This window comes from Lissotriton helveticus, chromosome 5_1 (assembly GCF_964261635.1).
Source record: "Lissotriton helveticus chromosome 5_1, aLisHel1.1, whole genome shotgun sequence".
In the NCBI taxonomy this organism is placed as follows: domain Eukaryota; kingdom Metazoa; phylum Chordata; class Amphibia; order Caudata; family Salamandridae; genus Lissotriton; species Lissotriton helveticus.
This window is the reverse complement of record NC_136065.1, coordinates 1687247596-1687271534: the sequence shown is the minus strand read 5'-3', so window position 1 is coordinate 1687271534 and position 23939 is coordinate 1687247596. Positions and strand designations below refer to the sequence as shown.

The following is a 23939-nucleotide window of genomic DNA, read 5'->3' as shown; positions in this document are numbered from 1 at the left end:
GTGAGGCAGATGATTGTAAATAGGATCTGTACTGTGTTTCCTAAATGTGATGTCAAAAATGATTTTGGAGAAAATGAATGGTTTTTACATTTTTGATTATAATGTGGCGCAGAGGTTTAAAAAGTGACGCATCTACCTACATGCATCAATTTTTAAATATGGAGCAAAAAGGTACTTGTTTGGGTTTTCCTGGGGAGCGTACGTGGTGAAGCTTGTGTCTAAGAGTGCAGTGGACTAGGCTTCATGAAGCATATACCTGTCTGCATTCTTAGACGCAGGTGTCAATTTGACTCTTTACAATGATGTTAGCTGTGTTTTACAGGGATATGCTTCATGAAGCCTAGTCCACTGCACACTTAGATACAATCCTCACCACCTAGGCTCCCCAGGAAAGCCCAAACATGTACCTTTTTTCCCCATATTTAAAAAGTGACACATGTATGCGTCATTTTTTAAACCTTTGTGCCACATTATACTCAAAAATGTAAAATCCATTTATTTTCCCCAAAATCGTTTTTGACATCACATTTAGGAAACACAGCACAGATCATATTTACAACCATCTGCTTCACAGCAGGGATAAGACTGAGGCAAAATCTTGCACGTGCCTCACAACAGGAATAAGACTGAGGCAAACGCTTTCACATGAAGCTTCACAATTTTACAAAATACACTGTGCAAACAAACTCAATATGCTTCCTACACTGATTTAAAACACAGGTAACATCATTGTAAAGAGTCAAATTGACACCTGTCTCTAAGAATGCAGACAGGGATATGCTTCATGAAGCCTAGTCCACTGCACACTTAGTTACAATCCTCACCACCTAGGCTCCGCAGGAAAGCCCAAACATGTACCTTTTTTCCCCATATTTAAAAAGTGACGCATGTATGCGTCATTTTTTTTTTGAAAAGTTCTTTTTATTGTTGCATCAGAAGTATCACAAATGCAAAATAGAAGCATACGGTAGAGCGTCAACATTCCGCTCTGGCCGTCAATCACGCAACTTTTCCTGTGGTTCTAAACGTCACACCCCTCAGTAGAACTCTTTGCTTTTAAACTAGCAACATAAAGAAGAGAATAATTAAACCATAACACTCCTTTAGACAGCAGGCCTCCAACCCCTCCCTCCCACCTCCCCCCTCCCGGTCTCCTCACCCTCCCGCTCTGGAGCTCCCTTCCCTCTCATACGTGGAAACTGGCCAATCAAGTACCCACATATCAATCATGGATCCCCGGCGTGCATTCTATTCCGTTCAGGGTCTCCTTGACCACACGGTACTAGTTCGTATTGACTCATTCTAGTCCATGGTACTGCCTCCACTTAGCCCAAACCTTCCGGAACTTTTTGGGGCAACCCCTGGCTTTGTAAGTCACTCTCTCCGCCGCCATGTACATATCCAGCCCTCTCCTCCATTCCTCCAGATCTGGTTTCTCGGGTGCCCCCCAGCGTCGTGCAATATCTCTTTTTGGCACTACTAACGCCAATACTAGAAAGATAGTCAAGGGGCGAGATAGGTCTACGTCTGTAATCATGCCCAGCAGTGCTAATCTAGGATCACGTGGAACGTCCACCCCCAGCACCGCCTCTAGTTCCAGGAACACACCTTCCCAGTAGCCCTGAATGACTTCACATCCCCAAATTATATGGAAAAAGTCGGCATTTCGCTGGTGGCATCTAAGGCATGCCGAGTCAGGCACTTTACCCATTCTAAAAAGTCTCACCCTATCAAAGTACGATCTGTGTAGTACCTTAAATTGGATGAGACGGAGTCTGGACTTAATCGCCACCTCCCGAGCGTGCATGAGGGCGAGCTCCCAGTCCAGATCCTCCATGCCTCCCACGTCCGCCTCCCACCTTTCTCGTAAGCCCTGTAGGTCCCCTAGCATGTTGTTGGTCAGGGTTTTATACGTTAGGGAGACTGCCCCCCTCCCTATCTGTTCCTGCAGCAATCTACCCTCCAATGGCGCATATTCTGGGATGTCCGAAAGGGAAATGTTTTGTGCCCTCCATGCGTGTTTCAGTTGAGCGTATTTGTAATACTGGGTGTTGAGTAGGCCAAATTCATCCTTAAGCGCCTGGAAGGTTTTCAAGTCTCCCCTTGCAATCACGTCCCCCAGTGTGGAGATGCCGATGTCGTCCCATCGTCTAAAGCCTTTCAGCTTATGAAGCTCCCCTAGCCACTTGCAGCACCATAGAGGTGTCTGTCGTGTGGGCCTTTTGTCCCAACCCATTCTATTCGACGCTCTATGCCATGCCATTAACGTAATCCTGGTGGCAGGAAGGAACTGCTGTCCCATCGTCTCTCCATAGAGGTAGGGTAGTATAGTCGTGCTTGTCCATTTAGATCTTTCCAGGGCATAGGTGGGGTGATCGGCTGCCACATGTAGCCATTCGTTAATTGGGGTGAGATGTTCCGCCCAGTATTACGCCTCTAGATTGGGAAGCGAGATCCCCCCCACTGTATTGGTGTCGTTGTAGTGTGGAAAGCGCCACTCTCGGCTGTTTCCCCAGCCACAGGAAGGTGCGCAGGTCAGCATGGATTTTATTCAGAGTCTTAGTCGGGAGAGGATAGTATTCATTCTGCAGTGAGTAAAGAAACTTAGGCAGGATGACCATTTTATATAGCGCTGCGCGGCCCAGTAAGGTGAGCGGGAGCTGTCTCCACCTGTCCATCTCTGCCGTAGCTTCTAGCATTATTCGGGCTAAGTTGTTAGTGAAAGAGCGCGCCCTATCTAGCGTTCTAAAGATTCCTAGGTATTGAAAGCCGTCCTTTGTGTGTATAAGTAACTCTGGCAGGCACTCTCCCCGCTCATTGCCTTGTGGGTCGTAAAGGACCGATTTGTGCCAGTTGATCGTGTGTCCTGCTCTCGCCCGAACTCGTCTAGCTCCCTGAACAGCGCTGGGATTGTCTTATCCGGGTCTGTCACGAACAATAGTATGTCGTCGGCATACAGGGATATTTTTTCCTGTGTGTCATCAGAGTCTCCCCATGTAAAGCCTCTGATTGCCTGGTTCTGCCTAATCCTTATCGCTAGGATTTCTATGGTAAGGGTAAATAGAAGGGGGGACAGTGGGCAGCCCTGGCGTGTTCCCCGTACGATTGGAAACACGCGGGACAGCCTCCCACTGACCCGCACTTTCGCTCTCGGGTCTGAGTACAAGAGCTGAACCCATTTCAAGTACTTAGGTCCAAACCCAAACCGTTGGAGGGTCGCCATCAGGAAAGGCCAGTGGACTGCGTCGAATGCCTTCTCCGCATCCAGTGAGAGGAACCAGTGGGGTTCACTTCTCTCACGGACCTCCTGTAGCCAGTTGTGGGTGCGACGGAGATTTAGTTTGGTTGCCCTGTCAGGAAGGAAGCCGGATTGGTCCATATGTACCAGCTCTGCAATGACCTGTCGTAGACGTCTAGCTAGGACAGTGGCCAGAATTTTCGTCTCTATATTTAGGAGGGAGATTGGGCGGTAGGAGGAACAGTCGTCTCTAGGTTTTCCCTCTTTGTATATTGGTACAATAATGGCCAAGGCTAAATCAGGCGGGAGTCTCCCTGCTCGGCATGATTCGGTGAATAGTGTCTTCATGTGCCGCTGCAACAAGTCCGCAGTTCGTTTAAAGAATTCCGCCGGGAAACCGTTGGGCCCCGGAGTTTTCCCTGGTTTCAATGCCGCTACGGCTACCGATATTTCCTCTAGGGTCAAGTCCGCCTCCAGGGCTGCACTTGCCTCTGTGGATAGAGTAGGCACCTCCATATCACTCACGTAGCGTTGGGCGTCCTCTCTGTCACCCAGGTCCCTGGCCCTATAGAAGTCCTCATAGTAGGACGCAAAGGCTTCCACTATGTCCTCATCTGCGTTCACCCGTCTGTTCCCTACTAAGGTGATCTGATCCACCCACCGTGCCGCGCGTTCCTTCCTGCTCAGCCAAGCTAAAAGGGAACCGGACTTATCCCCAACATCATAGAGCATGTGCAGTGTTGCCAGTGCCTGAGTGCGTGCCTCGTCTGTGGCCAGTTCCCTGTAGTGCCTCTGTGTCAAGCAGTTTTCTGAGGCGCGCCTCACCTTTCTGCTGGTGGTACTCTGCTTCTAAGGTCAGGATAGTCGCTTCCTCACTTGCCATCTTGCCCTGTCGTTCCCGTCTAGCGTCTCCTAGCCTACTCTGGATACGTTCTCTGAGTACTGGTTTCATTGCTTCCCAGAGGGTAACTCCGGAGTCGACTGATCCTTCATTTTCAGCCATGTAGACCCGTATATCTGCTCGCATGCCCCAGAGTATTTCCGGCGTTTGGATGTCCCATGCCGCTAATCTCCATTGAGCCCGCCTGTCCCTTCTCGCACGCCCCAAGTGTACATATAACGGGGAGTGGTCAGATATCCCTCTCGCTTTGTATTCCGCTAGATCTTCCGCCGAGACCTCCTGCCTAGACACGAAGATATAATCTAACCTGGAGAAGACCTTGTGGGCTCCCGAGTAAAATGAGTATGTTTCTTGCGTGGGATGGAGCCATCTCCACACATCAGTGAGGCCGATGGTCGTCATGAGCCGCGCTAGGGCTGTTGTGTGTCCTACTGTATGTGGCGACCCCGATCTGTCTTGCATGGTGCACATCACATCGTTAAAGTCCCCTCCCACTACTTGTGTCGTGTCAGCCGTGTCCAATAGGATGGTCGTGACTGCCTTCAGTGTGCGTGGCTGTAGCTTGGGTGAGGCGTATACTGACAGTATTGTGTATCTACGTCGTCTCCACATCCCCTGAACTCCCGCATATGTGCCCTGTGGGTCTAGCCAGGTGCGTGTAACCGTGAATGGTGTTGATTTTTTTATGAGAATCGCAACTCCCCTGGAGTCCGTCGTGTACCCTGCATGCGCCAGGACAGCATATCGTCCTCGCGCTATAAATGCGCATTGGTTCCCTCTAAGGCGGGTTTCCTGGAGAAGGATGATATCAGGTGCCAGTCGTTTGAGGTAGGCGTTAACTAGACCTCTCTTAATTTTTGACCCCAGGCCGTTTACATTCCACGTTAGCACTGTGACCCCTGAGTCACTCCTGCGTGTGGTATCTAGTGTACTTGCCATTGCGTTTCACAGTGTCTTCCCCGTGTGGGACCCTGGAGTAGAAGTGACCCTAGGTATGGGCTGGCATGGCTCTGCTGTTTTCCGACGGACCCCCCCCCCCTCCCCCCGCTACCCTCAACAACCCCAACATGAGGTAATACAGGAACCAACTCACCCCCGCACCCCCCTCCTCACCTCCCTCCCCTTCCAGTCGCGTCCCAACCTGGGACCAAACTATCCACGGGAGAAGGCCTGTCGCCCTCCCACACATCCCTCCCCCCACTAGGCAATAACCAGTACTAGAAACTCAAAGAACAGTAGGGGGTGTGCCAACTTGCTTGCTCCGCATCGCCGAGCCGCCATCTTCCCCGATCCCTGTGCACCAGTGTTCACGAGAGTGAGTCTTGTGTGTCCGTAGTCAGTCCTTGACCTGTAGAGTCCTGTTCCAGGTGCTGGATTTCTTTAGCCAGCGGATGCATCGCATCACTCCTTTAGTCCTCCTCCTCTCCTCCGGACGCGCGGCCCTCCGATTCCTCCAGTTCTTCTCCTTCGGAGCGGATTCCATTCCTCAGGGAACTGAATCTCGAGCCCGCCACAGAGTCATTACCCGGGGACGCCTACCTACCACCTCTCCTGTCCTCCGTGCCTCGTGTTCTGTAGGGAGTCGCCGGTGTCTCCTGCTGCGTCCTCCGCGCCCTCCGCCGCTGTGGTTTCGGTATCTCCCATCGTGGCCTTTCCCGTATCAATCTGTCGAGTGCAGCTCGACCTGCTGCTTCTCTACTATTCAAGATGGGGCGCTCCTCGAGCCATTGCCACGCATCCTCCGGGTGTGTAAAGAAGAAGGATTTGTCCTTATAGATTATCTTGAGCTTGGCTGGGAAGAGGAGCATGTACATGATGTTCAGCGACCTCAGGTTCGCCTTCACCGAGTCGAACGCGCGGCGCTGTTTCGAGACTTCCTGACTGTAATCCGGAAAGATCATTATAGTAGCATTCTCCAAGCGGATCTCCCCCATTTTCCTGGCTTCTCGTAGGATCAGATCCCTATCGGCAAAGTTCAAGAAGCGCGCTATGACTGGTCTCGGTCTTGCTCCCTCCGGTGGTTTGGCCAGGAGTGCTCTATGTGCCCTTTCGATGATGAAGCACGGGGAGAACTGTACTGTCGGAAAGGTAGTTTTCAGCCAATCGAGGAGGAAGGCGGGCATGTTCCTCCCTTCAATCCCTTCTCTAAAGCCTACAAAGCGCAGGTTGTTGCGCCTTGACCTGTTTTCGGCGTCATCCACCTTCCACAGTAGTTGACGGTGGGAGGCCTGGAGTTCCGCCATGTCCTTCTTGAGTGTAGTGACCGATTCCTCATTTCCGGTCAATCTCGATTCGGTCGCCGTTACCCTTTCCGTCAAGTTTCGGAAGTCCTGCCGCAATAGCGTCACCTCGGACCCTACCTCTCCAATTTTCGTTTCCAAGGCTGCCCGCGATGCTTGAATGTCCGTCCTGGACGCCTGGATGGCCTCCATTAACATGGCCGTGTCATTGCACGTCTCAGGCTGCATGAACTGTTGTTCCACTACAGGACGTGGTGCCGCAAAGTTGTCCATAGGGCCCTGCCTCGTGGTCTTGGGCACCGGGTCTCTCTTTCCCATGCTTGCTCAATCTGTATGCCGGGAGCTCCTTGTGCCAGTACCCTTCCTCTGCACGGTGTCGGAGCCTGGGCGTGTGTTGTGCACAGCGGCAGCTCCTCCGGGTATCTCCGTCCTCTGTGCCTCGTAGGGGGCCCACACAGACACTTCTCCTGCCTCAGCCCTGAGCCTCTCTAGGCATCTCAAGGTGTCACCGGGGACGGCGCAGTGTTTTGCAGGCAGGGCACAGTGGTGGCCGATCTCCCCTGTTCCACTCGGTAGTCACTGTCCCCACGTGGGTACCGGGGCCCCCACCACAGCAACAGGGCCGGGCCCTCACGTCCCCATCAGGTTTCGGCTCTCCGCTGCTCCTCTCTCACCGGCCTCCGGCTCCCCGGGCGTCTCTACAGCACATCCGCCATGTTGGTAAAGGCGGGCGCTGTGAGCGAGCAGTGCCCCCAGTGCCGTGCAGGTCCGGTTCGCACCTCCTCGGCCCTGACCTTACGGTCTCACTGTCCCCGTGGCGGCTCCCGGACGCACCGCGGTCTGGGTGGGGGTAGCAGGGGGGGCTCCGCCGTCACTGACCTCCGCATGTAGCGCCGGCTGCCATATTGGATAAGGTGGCCGGCCGCTCGTGAACGCCGCAATCCACCTCCTTCCCTCCGGCGGCAGTGGTCCGGTACCTCCCGACGGCCAGGCAGGTCGCGGAGCCTCCGCCAGCTGGGTTCAGTGTTGCAGGGCACAGCCGGGTCCTGAGGCGCGCAGTTATCCGGCAAGCTCAGCGGCCGCCATCATGTTCGACAAGGGTCACTGGAGCTCTCGTCGTTCACGGCTCCCCGGCGAGATCAGCGCTGCATCGCCACTGCGGCAGCTCCTTCCAGGTACTCAAACGTTTATTCTCTCGGTTGGTGCCTCTTCTGGATCGCGGGGGATATGTAACGACGGATAATCTTGAAGCTCGGCCGGAGCTCCGTGTAGGCACGTCTAGTCGGCCATGCTGCTGGCCACGCCCCGTATGCGTCATTTTTTAAACCTTTGCACCACATTATACTCAAAAATATAAAATCCATTTATTTTCCCCAAAAACGTTTTTGACATCACATTTAGGAAACACAGCACAGATCATATTTACAACCATCTGCCTCACAGCAGGGATAAGACTGAGGCAAAATCTTGCACCTGCCTCACAACAGGAATAAGAATGAGGCAAACGCTTTCACATGAAGCTTCACAATTTTACAAAATACAATTCCTCTATGCAAACAAACTCAATATGCTTCCTACACTGAGTTAACACAGGTAACATCATTGTAAAGAGTCAAATGTATTTCTATTAAACATGCACACATTCTTTATTCCTTTTAAAAAATGTAAAAACTATTTATTTTCCCCAAAATCGTTTTTTACATCACATTTACAAAACACAGCACAGGTCCTATGTAGAAGCATTCCATGTCACGACTAAAACTTCACAATTTTACAAAATACAATTACTCTATGCAGTAAAAACTTTTTACCAAGCATTATCAAAAAGCATGACACAAACCAACATTAAAAAACCACAATTTGCTTCCAAATCTTCTCCATAGAGTATACAAGTCTCTATGTATATGTAACGGAGTAGGGACAAGTACCCAGAGGGAATGGTGGAACCCTTGCCCTGCTGACTGTACATCACCGCCCTATCCACAGACCAATGAGTGGGAGGACGGACTGAGCGGAACGAACGACGCTGGAGAAGAGAGCGGCTCCTTTAAATGGGCGTTTGCATCAGAGACAGAAGACCCAGCCCCGAAGGACGTCACAGGACCCGGATTGGGTAAAAGCCAGGAAGTGTTGTACATGGGGTGTGTAATCACCCCGGAGGAGAAGGCGGGAGAAAACGGAGCGGAGACGAGAGAACGAAGCGGAGAAGGAGAAGAAGCTAGAGTCTACCCGGAGGAACACCGCGGAGAGGACGGAGGACCCGAGACCAGAGGAGAGCCAGGAGGCCAACGACCCCGTGAACCGCCGTGCCACACTCCCGAGGGAGGAGTGTGGCTGTCACAGGTACGGTGGCGTTGGGCGGCCTGGGTAGGGAGATGGAGTGCGCGAGAGTAGCAGTGTAAATGTCCCTGTTTGTCCTTTCACTTTGTCGGTTACCCTACCATCCACTTCCTTTTCCCTTTCCGAGCCCTCCGTACCTCCTTTCATACCCTGAAGTTCACGGAGCACTGTATATAGAGTAAACATGTGTCACTGGGTTCGCCCTCACTTCCCCCGGTCCCCCTGGTGCACCTCTTATAGAGGACTGTGATCTAACGGCATCCCTCTTTTGTTGGTCTCTTCCATGGTACGGAGTCGACATCCGGTGTAAAGAACCCCCACCCGACATCAGTGAGAGACGGAGGAAGACCAGCGCCACGGACCAAAGCACCTTTGCCCGAGAGAGACTGACATTAAGACACAGAAAAACCTTTGTCAAAACCGAAAAGAACCCTGAAAATAAAGCCTTCTTTGAATCCAATACCTGTTGTCACGGTCGTCCCTACTCCCACGCCCACAGTATATTAAATGAATCATAACTCACCTTTACAAATATTTTAGGAGATTCAGAACAGTGTCAGATACACACACCAATATTTCTTTAGCACAGCAAAATGTATGTTCTCCAGACACTGCAAACCATAAAGGCACAGAAAATCTCTAAATCTACCCACATATTGCTCATGGTAACCAATCAAATCTCTTCCCTCTGTATTTTCAAACCAACACCCTTCCCCCCCTCAGCCCTTTCTACCTGTTACCATAGCAACTCCCTCCTCACTGAGCTCCCAGGGTTAAAAGTTTATTCTACAATGTTGCAAATCACATCATCATGGATGTTTGACCTGCGAATACACCAGCTTTCTGGTGCAAGGTTTCTTTAAATGACTTTTTTTTAACCAATTAAATTACTTCTTATACAGAACACAACCATGCACCCTAACTTTCAGTTTTCAACTATCACATTTCACCAATCATTGCTTGTGATTCAAGAGCACTGAAATTCCACAGGTTTTTTTTTTTTGCAAACTCCTATTGTTCCAACTGCCATTTCTTTTCCACACTTCATCTGACTGCATCAGAATCTCCTCTCACCATGTATTCTGTCTGGATTATTGGACATAGCTATATCCACTGGGCTCAAAGGTATACAGCTACCAGAAATTATCACAACCTTGACTTACCAAATGTGAAGATTAAATGGATTGGCCACAGAGGATTGAAATGTCACGAATTGATACCATTGGTGAAAACCTTTTTGCATTTGCCACACCCTGACCTTTTAATTGTGCACTGTGGAGGAAATGACTTGGGTACTTTGACTGGGGTAGGTCTGGAAATGCTTTTAAAGGACACCTTTGATCAATTGATGGCACTTTTTCCTCAAACTGCCTTGGTATATTCCAATATATGCCAAAGGCAGAAATGGAAGTGGTCCAATCAAGTTTGTCCACAATTTGAGAAAGCACGGAAACATGTGAATAAATCTGTTTCTGCTTACATGAGAGACTATGGAATGGGTTCAATATACAATAATAACTTGCGTTACAACATGCAAGATATCTACAGGGAAGATGGTGTGCACTTTTCAGATGAGGGGAATAGAATATTCCTCCTGCATTTAAGACTATGCATTGGTACCTACTTGTAGGTACCTAAATCAGCCACAGAACCCAAAAGCCCTTTTCAGGGCTACCCTATCTCTGATCACTCCAAATGATTATCTTTTTCTAACTTTTTTCACTATTTTTCACCATAGTACGCTCCCCGGTACGCTTCCCGGTGCGCGTACCGGGCGCTCCCCCCGCAAAAAATAAAAACTTTATTTTTCTTTGCCTATTTCGGCCTCCTAAGACCCCCTCAGAAAACCTAGAGGGTCAAGCAGTGCCTACGATGCCCCCTTATACCCATTCCCAACGTTGTTTGTCCTCCATTTTCTGTCTCAAATCTACCGAAACACAAAATGGAGGACTCCCGTAGCGCTGCCGGTACGCGTACCGGGGTGCGCACCGGGAAGCGCTCCCAAAAAATGTTAAAAGTTAATTTACATAAAAACCACTGGAGACACTTTCACCAAATATAGAATAGCTCATACTACATACCAATCCCTACCATTTTCCCAAATTCGATGGAATTCCATTGAGCCATTTGAGCTGTAGCACTGTCTAAATATCCTGAGGTAAATTACTTCACAAAAACACATCTGAAGTGTTAGAATTGACAACCAATTAAAATGTTACTTTCATTTTCTACTTTTTTTACCTGACATTTGATTGGTTATGTACCTGAATATATATAAAGAAAGAGAGGGAAACACCGCCATTTTGACTACTACTTCCCGGTGTACATTTCAAAAGGATTTTCACTAATAACTTCAACTTCTTTTTTAAGGTAAGTTGTTATTTTGAAAAATGAAGTATATTGTGCACTTCAAGTTAATATGGAAAACTTTTTCTGATAGTTATATACTATCCCTCTGTAATAGTTATAGATTTAGATAGACTTCTCTGTTATAGTTATGGATGGATTTAGGCTTGTCTTGTATAATTATGAATTTACTTAGGTTTCATCACATACACTTTTTTATATTTCTACTTCCAGCCTAATACCATACACTGCCCAAAGATAACTTCACTGTTAAAAAATCAAAACTACCTGTCTGAACTTAAACCCAACAGTGCCCTATCTCTACTGATATATTTATTTTGTATGCAATTTACAGCAACATAATGGAAGGAGATCAAAATAAATGTAATATTTCATTCGAACTTGATCTTATGGACAATCCAGAGGAAGAGAATAACGATTCAGATTTTTTGGATCAGTCTCTTGATGAAGAGTTTCTGAAATATGTGGAAGAAATGGAATCATGTAATCCAAATGAGGACATTCCCGACGACATAATGTTGGAAGTCTTATTAAATTTTGAAAAATCAGAGCAATAAATTTATATTTAATAATTAAAAATTGTTCCAGACATTATTCTTTTTTATATGTAATCAATGAAATAGTACCAAAATGAATATAATATAATGTGAGACTTATAGTATACTGTGCAACTTTTTTGTTTTACATAGTAATTTTCCTCATAGATACTTCCTTTCTCCCACTATATTATCTCCAAAGTGTATTTGACATCTCTTTTTCATTTCCTGCCTCCATGTTCTTTATGTTTTCCTGACAGACTATGGTATGCATTCCATAAACCACAATAACTTCTATAACAACATGCAAATTATCTACAGAGTAAACGGTGTACATTGAATTTAAGACTGCATTGGTACCTACATGTTGGTACTTAAATCACCCACACAACACAACAACTCTATTCAGAGATACCCTACCTCTAAGCACTTTAAATTATTATTTTAGTGTTTCACTGAGTTTTCCCCATGTGTGGGGGTGGGGGATGTGCGGGGTGTGTCTGTGAGGTGTGTATGTGTGTGTGTCTGGGGGGATGAGGTGTATATGTGTGGGGTATGTGGGTGGGGATGTGGGTGTGTAAAGTGTGGGTGTGGGTGTGTGGGGTGTTTTGGTGTAGGTGGAAGTGTGGGTGTGTGAGGTGTGTTTGGGGTCTGTGTGGGTGTGGGGAGTATGTGTATAGGATGTGTGTGTATGTGTGGGATGTGTGGATGTGTCTGTGAGGTGTGCGTGTGTGTGTGGGGGTAGGTGTGTGGGATGTGTGAGGTGTGTCTGTGAGGTATCTGTGTGTGCGTGTGTGTGTGTTGGGGGGTGAGGTGTGTGTGTGTGTCTGGGTGTGTGGGATGTGTGGTTGTGGGTGTGGATGTATAAGGTGTTGGTGTAGGGCTGTGGGGTGTTTGGGTGTGGGTGGAGGTGTGCGTGTGTAAGGTGTGTGTGGGGAGTGTGTGACTGTGGGGGTGTAGGGTTGTGTGTGTGGGACGTACTTGTAGGTACCTAAAACAGCCACAGAACCCAAAAGCTCTTCAGAGCTACCCTACCTGTAATCACTCAAAATGATTATTTTACACTATTATTTTCACTATTTTTCACCAAAGTACGCTCCCCGGTACGCTCCCCGGTGCGCGTACCGGGCGCCCCCCCCCCACGAAAATCGGAAAAAAATTAACATTTTTTTTTTTACCCGATGGACCCTTTTATGGCCCCCACATCAAACCTAGGGGGCCAGGGGGGGTCCACCCTGCCCCCTTTCATTATTTTCCCTTTTGTTTTTACCACCTCTTGTGTCTCGATCCTACCGAGACACAAGATGGCGGCCGCTGCGGACTGTTTCGAATGTTTACAGACACCCGAGAGCCAATCAGCTTGCCGTGCGCAAGTCGCGTGGCGCGCCCGGAGCGCTCCCCGGTACGCGTACCGGGGCGTGGCTCTAGATATATAAATTTTTTTGAACCTAAATTACTCAAAATCCTCTGGAGCACATATCTTGAGACATAGCAAAGGCACATCGGGCTACCAGTCCCTACAATTTTGCCAAGTTTGGTGAAAATCCATTCAGCCGTTCGAGCTAAAAGTGCGACCGACCGCCCTATGGAAATTAACATGGGGAAAACACGTTTTGGGACCCCCCTTTTTATCTCGGCCCCCACTTGACGAATGCCCCCCAAACTTTCAGGGAAGGAGCGGAGCGCCGCGAGGCAAAGTTGCTGAAACATTCAGGCTGATTCCTCAACCGACGCCAAAATTATTCCAAATAGAATGTTGCGATTTCCCTATGGAAATCGATCCTAACTAGAACTACCTACTGGCGACCGCCAGTAGGTTTTATATATATATACCTCCGTTTACCTCAGAGTCAGAGGTTACGGAGAACGAATTATCAGAAGACGAGAGCAGAAGTCGGCTCAGATCCGGTCGAGTGCTTGCTCCTTTTCGCGAGGAGTTCAAACTGATCCGCCAGTCTCGACAGAGTGGTGGGGCGGGCAAACCACCAGAAAAATCTACACGAGGAAGACAAGGAGGGGACAGAGGAGCCGCGGGAGCCAACACTTCACCACCTATCACAAGAAGCAAGAAGAAATATTTCAACAGGAAACGCCAGTAATGGAGGATAATCTTACCATCATCAACTTAACTGAGAAAAAGTTGACAGAAACTGAAGAATCCATTTTGAGATTGGGACTCAACTTTTGCCCGGACCGAGATTTGGAATATACACAGACACGGATCGATTTATATAAATTCGTCCGGAAGATGAAACTTCATAAATTCTTCAAAACAAAAGTGCAGACAGGAACACAAAGGAAAAAGATCCCAAAAAGTATGGTAACCGACTCTTTAGCTGGGACAGATCTGCGTGCCATTATGGTATTAGAAGATTTGGAAAGAGATGACGAAGGAATCTCTTCAACTTCGGTCAGCAGATCCCAGCAAGTAGCCATCACAGGCATTGAACAAATTGGAGGACAGACATCCTTCAAACCTGTCTCACAATTCAACCCACAATTAGCGAACGATGCTATTGACGTTTTTTCAGATGCGGTTTTGAAGGACCTTAAATATTTTCGGGCCAAGCAAAAATGGACCAAGGCCAAGACCAATAACTTCTCGAAAGAACAACATCTAGCCTTGAGAACGTTGAGCCAAGAGAAAGATATAATTTACAAACCTGCGGATAAGGGCGGGAATATCGTCCTACAGAGCAGGACCAATTATAATCTAGAAGCCCTTCGTCAATTAACGAATAGACATACCTATCTGCCAATCTCAAATAAGGAATACTTGCAGAGCATTGATGAATATCACCAGTTGATATCGAAATGGCATACCAAGGGACTGTTAGAAATGGATGAGTTTCTCTTTTTAAGGCGCTTGAACCCTACTATCCCCACTTTTTATCACCTGCCCAAGGTGCACAAAAGTATGGAGAGGCCACCAGGGAGACCGATCGTGGCGTCACAAGGCTGCCTTACAGAACACTTATCCATTTATGTTGATTCTTTTCTTTTACCTTTTGTGAGAACATTGAAATCGTATGTACGTGATACTACGGATTTTTTGGACAAAATATCCTCTGTGGACTGGCAACCAGGGTATACCATGATGGTATTAGACATTACGAGCCTATATACCTCGATAGATCATGAGGATGGTCTAAGAGCCATTAAATATTTCCTAGACCAGAGACCTTTGAAGTTCATGTCCCATAACACTCTCATACTTGAATTTGCCAGATTTTGTTTATCTAACAACATTTTTTTGTTCCAGACACAATTGTACAGGCAAATGTCGGGCACAGCGATGGGCACCTGCTTCGCCCCCAGCTATGCGAACCTTTTCGTTGGCTGGTGGGAGGAGCAGGTGGCCTGGGGGGCAACTAATGCCCGGTGGTCCGAGAAGGTGATAGGTTGGCATCGATTTATCGATGACCTATTTGTCATTTGGAATGGTACCACTGAGTCTGCAAGATCATACATTGATGTACTCAATACCAATGATGTCAATTTGGAATTTACTGGTGAAGTGAGTGAGACATCTGTGAACTATCTAGATGTCAATATATATGTGGAGGCAGGTAAACTTAAAAGTAAGCTATTTCGCAAAGTTACTGCGGGGAACTCTGTGTTGGTAGCATCCAGCTGTCACCCCTCAAACCTGGTACGGAGCATCCCCTATGGGGAGCTCCTGAGAATCAAGCGTAATTGCACTGAGGAAAGGGAATTCCAACCAGCTGCCAAACATAGCGTTGAACGCTTTAAGGTCAGGGGCTACAGTGATGACATTCTTGCGAATGCCCTGGAAAGAGTGAATGCCACGAAACGAGAGAACCTGTTCAAAAAGAAAGAAGAAAAACAAAAGTCTGATAGAAATTTGAAAAATAAGTTCCGGTTCATAACCACATACTCCCGGAATGCTTCTTTTCTGAAAAAAACTTTGAGGAAAAGTTGGCATATTCTTCAGACTGATGAAAGTTTGGCTGCCGACCTCCCCACCAATCCCCTGATAACATTCAGGAAAGCGAGGTCCATAAAAAATGAACTAGTCCAGAGTCACCTAGTGGACATTCCCAAATCCCCTTTTGGGTCAATGAAAGGCTTCTTCCCCTGAGGGAAGTGCAAGGCCTGCAAAGCGAGCAAGAGGGTCTTGACTTATGACATCCCAGGGGTAGGCTTACAGAAAAGAATAAATAAATTTCTTACATGCACCACTCCCTTTAGTGTCTATTGTCTCTATTGTCCTTGTGGACTTAGATACATAGGAAGCACTGTCCATCCCATAAAGGTCAGGATACTAGAGCACATGCGTGCGATTGCCAATTTTGACGAAGGGTACCCTGTTGCACGTCATTTTGACCAAGTACACCATCGCAACAGGGACCTCCTTGGGTACTTTGGTCTTGATTGTATTTCCAGTAATCCTAGAGGAGGTGACAGGCTCACTAGATTGAGGCGTCTAGAGTCAAGATACATCATTGACTTGCAGACCAAGACGCCTGGAGGTTTGAACATGCATGAAGAACTTTCAGTCCATTTAGGGGAATGATTATTTTCTACATTTTCTCTAGCATCGTCGTGTTTGATATCCCAGGCTGTATCAGGGGAGGGATCTCCCCACTTGAATGCCATTGGGCTCAATGCATTCTTTGTTCTAGTTTGGGACCTTTCAGATGTGATTTCTCGGATGAGATTTCTCTGGTTTTGAATGATGTGATTTATATTGTGTGTTTTGCACTAACTTTTCCTTCCCTTTCTTGATTGTAGATATTCTTGATTTTTTGCGTACATTTTTCAATATGGTTTATTGTACATGGAAACGGACCTGTATGGTCTTGCCCATCTGTGGGCTTAATGTGTTACCTTTTGTTAAGGTGTGACGCTTCTGTTATTTATCTAGAAGCGCTCTTTCATTGATTTGGGTTTATGTTTTCTCATTTCTTTGAACAACATGCCAATATGGCGCTTTCATTGTTGGACTCTCATCTAGAGTGGACTTGTCCTTTGTTTCCATGTCCATTGAGTATATTATTGGTGAAAGTGACACTTTATGTAAACATAGAAAAAGGTTACGACCGAAACGCGTCTGTTTTTGCAGAGGTTGCTGTGTTTGATTAAACAAACTTTTCAAACATCCCCCGTGAGTGCTTTTTTCCGGTGGAGGAGATTCCACGTTGGGAGCAGAGAGCGGCAATATATATATATATATATATGTATGTATGTATGTATGTATGTATATGTATGTATGTATATGTATATATATGGTCCAACAATTGAGCTCTGAAAGGGCACACAATGCTCTCCCCCACCATCCGGATGTAATGCCTTGCTGACGCTCGCATTCCTAACTTCCATTCAATATCCACTATGTCCGAAGCGTTTCAAGGCTGTTCCGCCCCTTCTTCATAGACTCTGCACAGAGGGAAACGAAAACTCACCGCTGCTTACTTTCCGACGTTTTATTGAAGGAAAGACCGCCCACAGTGGGCGTGGCACATTTTAAGAAAACCAGCAGCATGCTGCTAATTCCGGTCCAGAAGATGAGTGCAGTGAGCACCACAAGTAGGCTCAGTCCCCCTGTTAGTTGCAGCTTCAATTATCCTTAAGTAGGAAAGAAAGTCAGGTTTGCGTGCTGTTCACCTTGGCAGAGCGTGCTTCAAGGAAAGGAAAACGTTTCCCATCAGAAGCCTTTCCAGTCTTCAACTTCACTTCCAGTTGGAGGCGAAAATGGTGCTTCTCTCCTCGGCCAAGGGTAGCCGTGCAATTATGTGTTCCAACAATTGAGCCCTTGAGCTCTGAAACGGCACACAACGCTCTCCCCCACCATCCGGTTGTAATGCCTTGCTGACGCTCGCATTACTAACTTTCATTCAATATCCACCATGTCCGACGTGTTTCACGGCTAACGTGAACAACAGCAGGCAAAACTGACTTTCTTTTTTTGGTGAGAATTTCGCGAAGATTAGTCAAACGACGCCAAAGTTATTAGCAAATCAAAAAATGCTTTTCTTATGGAAACTAGGTTCTAACTATACCTACTGGCGACCGCCAGTAGGTAATGTGCGTGTGTGTGTGTGTATATATATATATATATATATGTATGTGTATATATGTATGTGTATATATATGTGTGTATATTTATGTATGTATATATATATGTATATATGTATGAATGTATATATGTATGAATGTATATATGTATGAATGTATATATGTATGTATGTATATATGTATGTATGTATATATATATGTATATATATATATATGTGTGTGTGTGTGTATCTGATCGAATTGGAACTGATTTAATAGTGCATCTAGCTGGTGAACATTCACTCTTTTTCATTGAAAATCATCATGTAATACCTGTGATTGTAAACTTGTTCTCAGGACTGGAGCTGTTATACCAGCTGTCCTTCATCACTGTTGATTAATAATGATTTAAATACCTAATTAGCGACCACCCAGTGGTGAGCATATGAATAAGACTCGTTTGGGAGTTAAAACGCATTACGGTGATGCTGTTTGCTGTGCTGAGAATAATGAATCGTTACGAATGGATTGGCTGGTGGGCCTGAATTCACATCACTAAAGGGTGCTGGATGTGTTTTTCTTTAGGGGAATATCTCTGTGTATATATATCTGTGTGTATATTTGTGTGTGTATATAATATATGTGTGTGTATATATATATATATATATATGTAGGAAAGTAGGATCTGCTTTTTATGGTTATCCCACTTTTTGCTTGATATGATGCTGTTTTTGACTAGTCTGACTGGGATTCTGATAATCTGGACTCCATTCTGCTTTCTCCCTAAATTGTTGTGTTCAGTACTTGGGTACTGAAAGGAGATCTTTCAGCAAATTCGGGGTGTTGCCATGGGGGCATGTTTCTCCCCAAGCTACGCATGTATACATGTTGGGTGGTGGGAGGAACATGTCCTCAGGGGCTTCCATGGTTTGCTGCTTGACTCCCAAATGCAAACATTGTGTCCAATTACTTGATGTTGAGATCTTCGTTGATAAAAACAGGCTTCAAACCAGATTACACCCAAAGAAAACCGCAGGAAATGCGGTTTTGCATACAAGTAGTGCCCACCCTGGTCAACTCATTAAAAGTATACCTACCGTATGGTGAATTTTTAAGAATGCGGAGAATTTGCAGTTCTGAGTTGACCTAGCTGACTGCCAAGCCCAGGCCCAACAAAGATTTATTGTTTGTGGTTCCGGTCCAAAATTGTTAGAGCTGGCCAAAACTAGGGCCAACATCCACACAAGAGAAGAGTGTCTGAATATACCACTAAATCAAGAAATAAAGAAGTGGGTAGAAAGGTCACAGATCCCCCAAATTGTGAAGATCAGATCAGATTAATAACTACTTTTAGCATGGAAGAAAAAAAAGTCAGGGGGATCATAAACGAACACTGGCCCATACTCAAGACTGATAACTCTGGCTCAGCTCTTACCTGAACGACCGTTTATCACTTTCAGAGGGGCACCCTCAATGAGGGATGCCCTAGTTAAATAAAGCCCTGAGGTGGTAACTTCAACAAACCGGCTATCAACCAAGACAGGTTTCCACAAATGTATATTGTGTCGGGCCTGCAAATTTGGCATCAACACCACAGAGTATTGAAGTGCTTTTGATCCCAACCCCGTTAAAATCCAAGGGTTGTTTACTTGCCACACAGAATACGCAGTATATATCCTTGAATGCACTTGTAAACTAAAGTATATTGGTAGCACCAAATTACAAGCATTCAATTGTATTCTATAGCATTTGTGGGCAATAGTCAATTCTGACGAAAGTTATCCAGTAGCTCGTCATTTTAAATTAATACATAGTAAAAATCTTAAAGACTTGAGCTACTTTGTCATTGACTCTGTACCGAAAAACCCAAGAGAGGGGAAATAGGGAAAAGCAACTTAGACAATTTGAATCCAAATACATTTTATTATTAGACACTAGGATCCCCAAAGGCCTCAATACAGGAGATGACCTTCATAATTTCTTGTAACATCTTTTATGAGCAGTACAAGAGAGGCATTGGTTACTGATTGTCTACTAAGTAGTTATTGCGGTTCTCCTTTACATCTGAGATAGCAGTTTAGCTTGGCAGTCTCCCTTTGTTTTAAGCCATCCATGAGGACTGGCTGGGTTCTCGTTTTTTATTGTGATTTTAACTGTATTTGAATCGTGGTGATTGCGAGTACCTAAGTTAGAATTCTGGAGGGTTTTTAACATAAAGATATTGCACTAAACAACAATTTTTTCCGTCTCTTCAGATTCGCTTTGTGTCATATATTTCATTTTTGAATGGCAGTTCTATGCTCAACATGTGTATGATTGTGATACGGATGGTCCACACATGGATATGAGAAGCTATTTTTGCACTATGTGAAATATTCAATATTTGAACTGTGGTAGATATTCTATCAATTTTAAAATCTACAAATAATTTTTGCACTTGCACTTTTTTTTTAATATATATATTTTTATTATTTAAAAAAAAAAAAGAAACAAATAACAGGTGATTTACAACGCGAAATGAAAGGATAAGCAGTATACATACAGGGCCCAGTGAACGAAGAACCATCAATCAAGCGTACGCAGCAGCTACATCAGGGATGTGGCCGTACTACATTCAGGATAACCAGACAAATGCCCACCTCAAATCCCCCCTTCCCGGAAACAGGATAAACATTGAGCAGCAGACCAAAATAGGAGGGAGGGGGGAGGGTAGCGCAGTGAAATGATACAAGGCTACAGCCACATCCCAAATACAACCATTGCTACGTCACCAATGACTGAGCTCTGCAATATTACCTACATCAGAACCCATCCACCCCAAAACACTAATGCGCGCCGCAATGATACCACCAATATCAGGATTATAAAGGATTATAAACACAAAAATTACAAATACTAACTAGACGAACACCCAACCCCCCTCCCTGCACCCCTGCATATGGCTTGCGCCTATCCCCAACTAGCAGTGTGCCTGTCGCCCCATCTAACTAATACTACAAAAAGTAAACGTGGAGGAGGACATCTCAGTACGGGCCCCCGGTCCCCCCTCCCCACCGCCAGAACCACGGATCCCCAGAATGAAACACATGACCAAATCAAGAAGAAATAGTAAAACGAAACCGGGGAAACAAACACCACCGACCTCCCGCAAATACAATGTTGACGAATCCCTCTTCAAAAAACCCATGGCATCAAGCCCCAACAATCAGTCTCAACCTTGAACCTTCCGATCAGTCTTGCAAGCCCCTTCCGGACGGGCAATCGCCTCCGCAGGATAGTCAATGTGCAGAAACAGTTCAATAAAGTTCCGTCCAAGACAAAGAAAGGTTGTAAAGTCACTGGGGACTGTCGGCATCAACAATGTTCCACATCGACAAGAGCTCACGATGACGTTGTCTCTGCAATCGTTGTGAAGGTGTCGGAGAGGTGAAAAACACTGTTTCGTTCCGGAGATAGTTCCCATCAAGTGTGTCCGGAAGGGAAGCACCAATCGATCCAAACATAGTAGGCAATGATGGTGGGCTTGGCGATCCATAGTGAGCATCGAGTCTACGGTCGTCGCCCATCATAGTACCATGAAGCTCCCACACCTCTCGTGGCACAGGGCACACTTCCATTACAGGGACCTCTGTGGGCTGTATAGAACGAACAGCATACTGGAACGAATCAGGGTCCGGTCCTTCCTGCCCATGTCCCATTGAGACCGCTATCTTTTTCTGAATGATGGAGTCCACATGGGAATGTAGTGCCCAAAGCGCTGCCAGTACAGTCCGAATCGACGGTTCAGACCCAATCCGTCCCACCGAATATTGTTCCGAGTCGACCATGTTCGCGTCTCCCAGAGGCACCGGTTTCCCTGGGGGAGCGGCAAATTCGGGATGGACTGGAACGGAGGGAGACCGAGGACTTATCACGGCCATAGGTCGAGCTCTGGTACCGCAAACGAAGACTCCGAACCGGCAAACACCAGCGGCGGGGAACCGGGTCTCCGGGTCAGGGGCCTCCGCCCACAGCCACAGTCGTGCCTCGTCAACCCTCCATCAATCGTAGGTCAGGGCAACAACCGCCGTCTAAATTGGGCAAAAAAATTTCTCCACATCCATGGACCGGACCCTGTCGATCACCCACAGCCGATGTTATTCAACTGGAACCCGGCTGGGCCAGTACTGGAGTCCCCGGCTCACAAGCTGGTGTAGACCCCAAATTAAAACTCGACGCAACTCCGTCCACCAAGCTGGTAAAAATCCCGGGATCGCTCCAAAGTACAGCACGAAAGTTCACGCACCCGGAGGCAGGGTGTAAATTCAGGATTTGTAGCAGGATTTGTAGCAGGATTATCCGGCGGGGGACAGAGGTCGGCGGAGCCAGGAGCCTATGCGGCCATCTTGCTTGCTAGCGTAGCTCCTATGCACTTGCACTTTATTATGGTAATGTAACATGAGAACCAATGCTATGCCATAACCTCTTTTTTATTAGTTTTAATATGTGTTTTATCCTGATTTAGATAGTAAGTTTGGCACATTCGCACTAAGTTCAGAATTTTGGTGTTTTTGCACTTGCACTTTATTAGTGGGTCATGTTGTGATCCGTACGAGCTGTGGTTCGTTGACATTTTTATCTTGCATAATTTTAGCCACTTGCCATTCATGAATTTGACATGTGTTGTCATTTGTAGAAATCTTTTTTAATTATGCTAAAATGTCTATCTTTTAGATATTTTTGTACTTATTTATATTTACTATTTTGGTATTTATTGCATTGTACGTAAATGAATTGATCCAATGGTAACACATACGAACAGTGAGTATGTTGTTTAGCTCTATTGTTAGCCCTGCACAACGTGACCTTTTTGTTCAGGAAGTCACTATAAAATAAACCGATTTGGTTCCGGGGTGCCATGTGATCAAGGCTGTGGTGAAGCAGCCGAAACGCGTCATGCTGACCGAAATGGTGAAATAAAGCACATGAAAGACCATTCTGCACTGTGGGATCCTGCTTATCAGGACCCCAGTCGTCTTTCTCCCTAAATTGTTGTGTTCAGTACTTGGGTACATCCCAGATTGATTGGATACTGTGGCACCCTTAAGTCCCTAGTATATGGTACTAAGTTACCCAGGGCTTAGGTACCCCAGAAGCATGTATTATGCGACACATGAGAGACCATTTAAAATGGAACTACAGGCCTGCCATTGCAGTCTGTGTAAGCTGGTGCTAGCACCACTTACTAAAGATATAAGTTCCCTGTATGTAGGGTCACTGCAACCTACAAGTCACCCCTATAGCAGGCCTTTGCAATCCTGAAGGCAGGGTGCTTAGCTCTAAGTGAGAGGGTGCCCCTACATGAGCAGAACACCACTGCAGCCTACGGAATCCATTCTTCCTGGTTGTCAGTGAAGCAGCCATATACTGTATAGAGGTGCACTGTGTAATTACGCAATGACCATCTCAAACGGCTGCAACATATCCTATCATGTTTGGTATCAAACATGTTGGAATCATACAGCCACACTGTAAACGGTGTGGTAGGTATGATTCTACGCACTGGAAGAGCCCTCCGTTAGTCTGTTTTCCTGGTACCAGCCTCCTTGACCTGGACAGCACAAAATGGTTGCTGCCGCCCATAGACACTATTCAAAACTCCTGCTGCTGAGCAAAGCTTCAATAGGGGAAGGCAGAATAGGTATCGTGTCACAGGGAGGTGTGACCACCTCCCAGACAGGATTTAGTGTATTGGGAGGGGGTGGGTGTGCTTGCCAGCGCCACTCGGTCTGCATGAGGGTCACATTTGTTGTCCCTGTGCATAGTCCAGTTCGAACTGTTGGCTCCCGCTCTGGCGCGAAACTGGACAAAGGACTTGGGAGTAACCTCCCCACTGTCCAGACCCTCCACTGGGTGCGGTGCCACTGTGTATTTCGTGCTATTTACTGTGTATCTTTGCTAAAGTATTGTGTGCTTTGTGTTTATCTCCATGTAGGGGATATTTGAATGTACTAGAGAGCATTATATAATAAATACTTATGTTTATAAATACTTGGTGTGGTTCTTTTCACTTAATCTATACTACAAGATTGCATTCTAGTAAGACACTCCTTCGGGACTAAGCCTGAAGGCTGCTCTCCACAGCTACCACTTGGAGAGCTTTCTAAGGTTGTCTAAGACCACTAAAATCACAGGTTGATGATTAGAGCAGGGTACTCACTTACATAGGAGGACATCATATACCATGCCAGCTTCTCACTATATATATATATATATATATGTGTGTGTATATATATGTGTGTATATATATGTGTATATAT

At 46.3% G+C, this 23939-nt stretch overlaps 1 protein-coding gene across 2 annotated transcripts in view; it reads left to right on the top strand.

Annotated features, from left to right (window-relative positions):
* IPO4 (importin 4) overlaps window positions 1-23939 on the top strand; it is a 2629293-nt gene that overhangs the window by 687526 nt on the left and 1917828 nt on the right. The window lies entirely within an intron of this gene.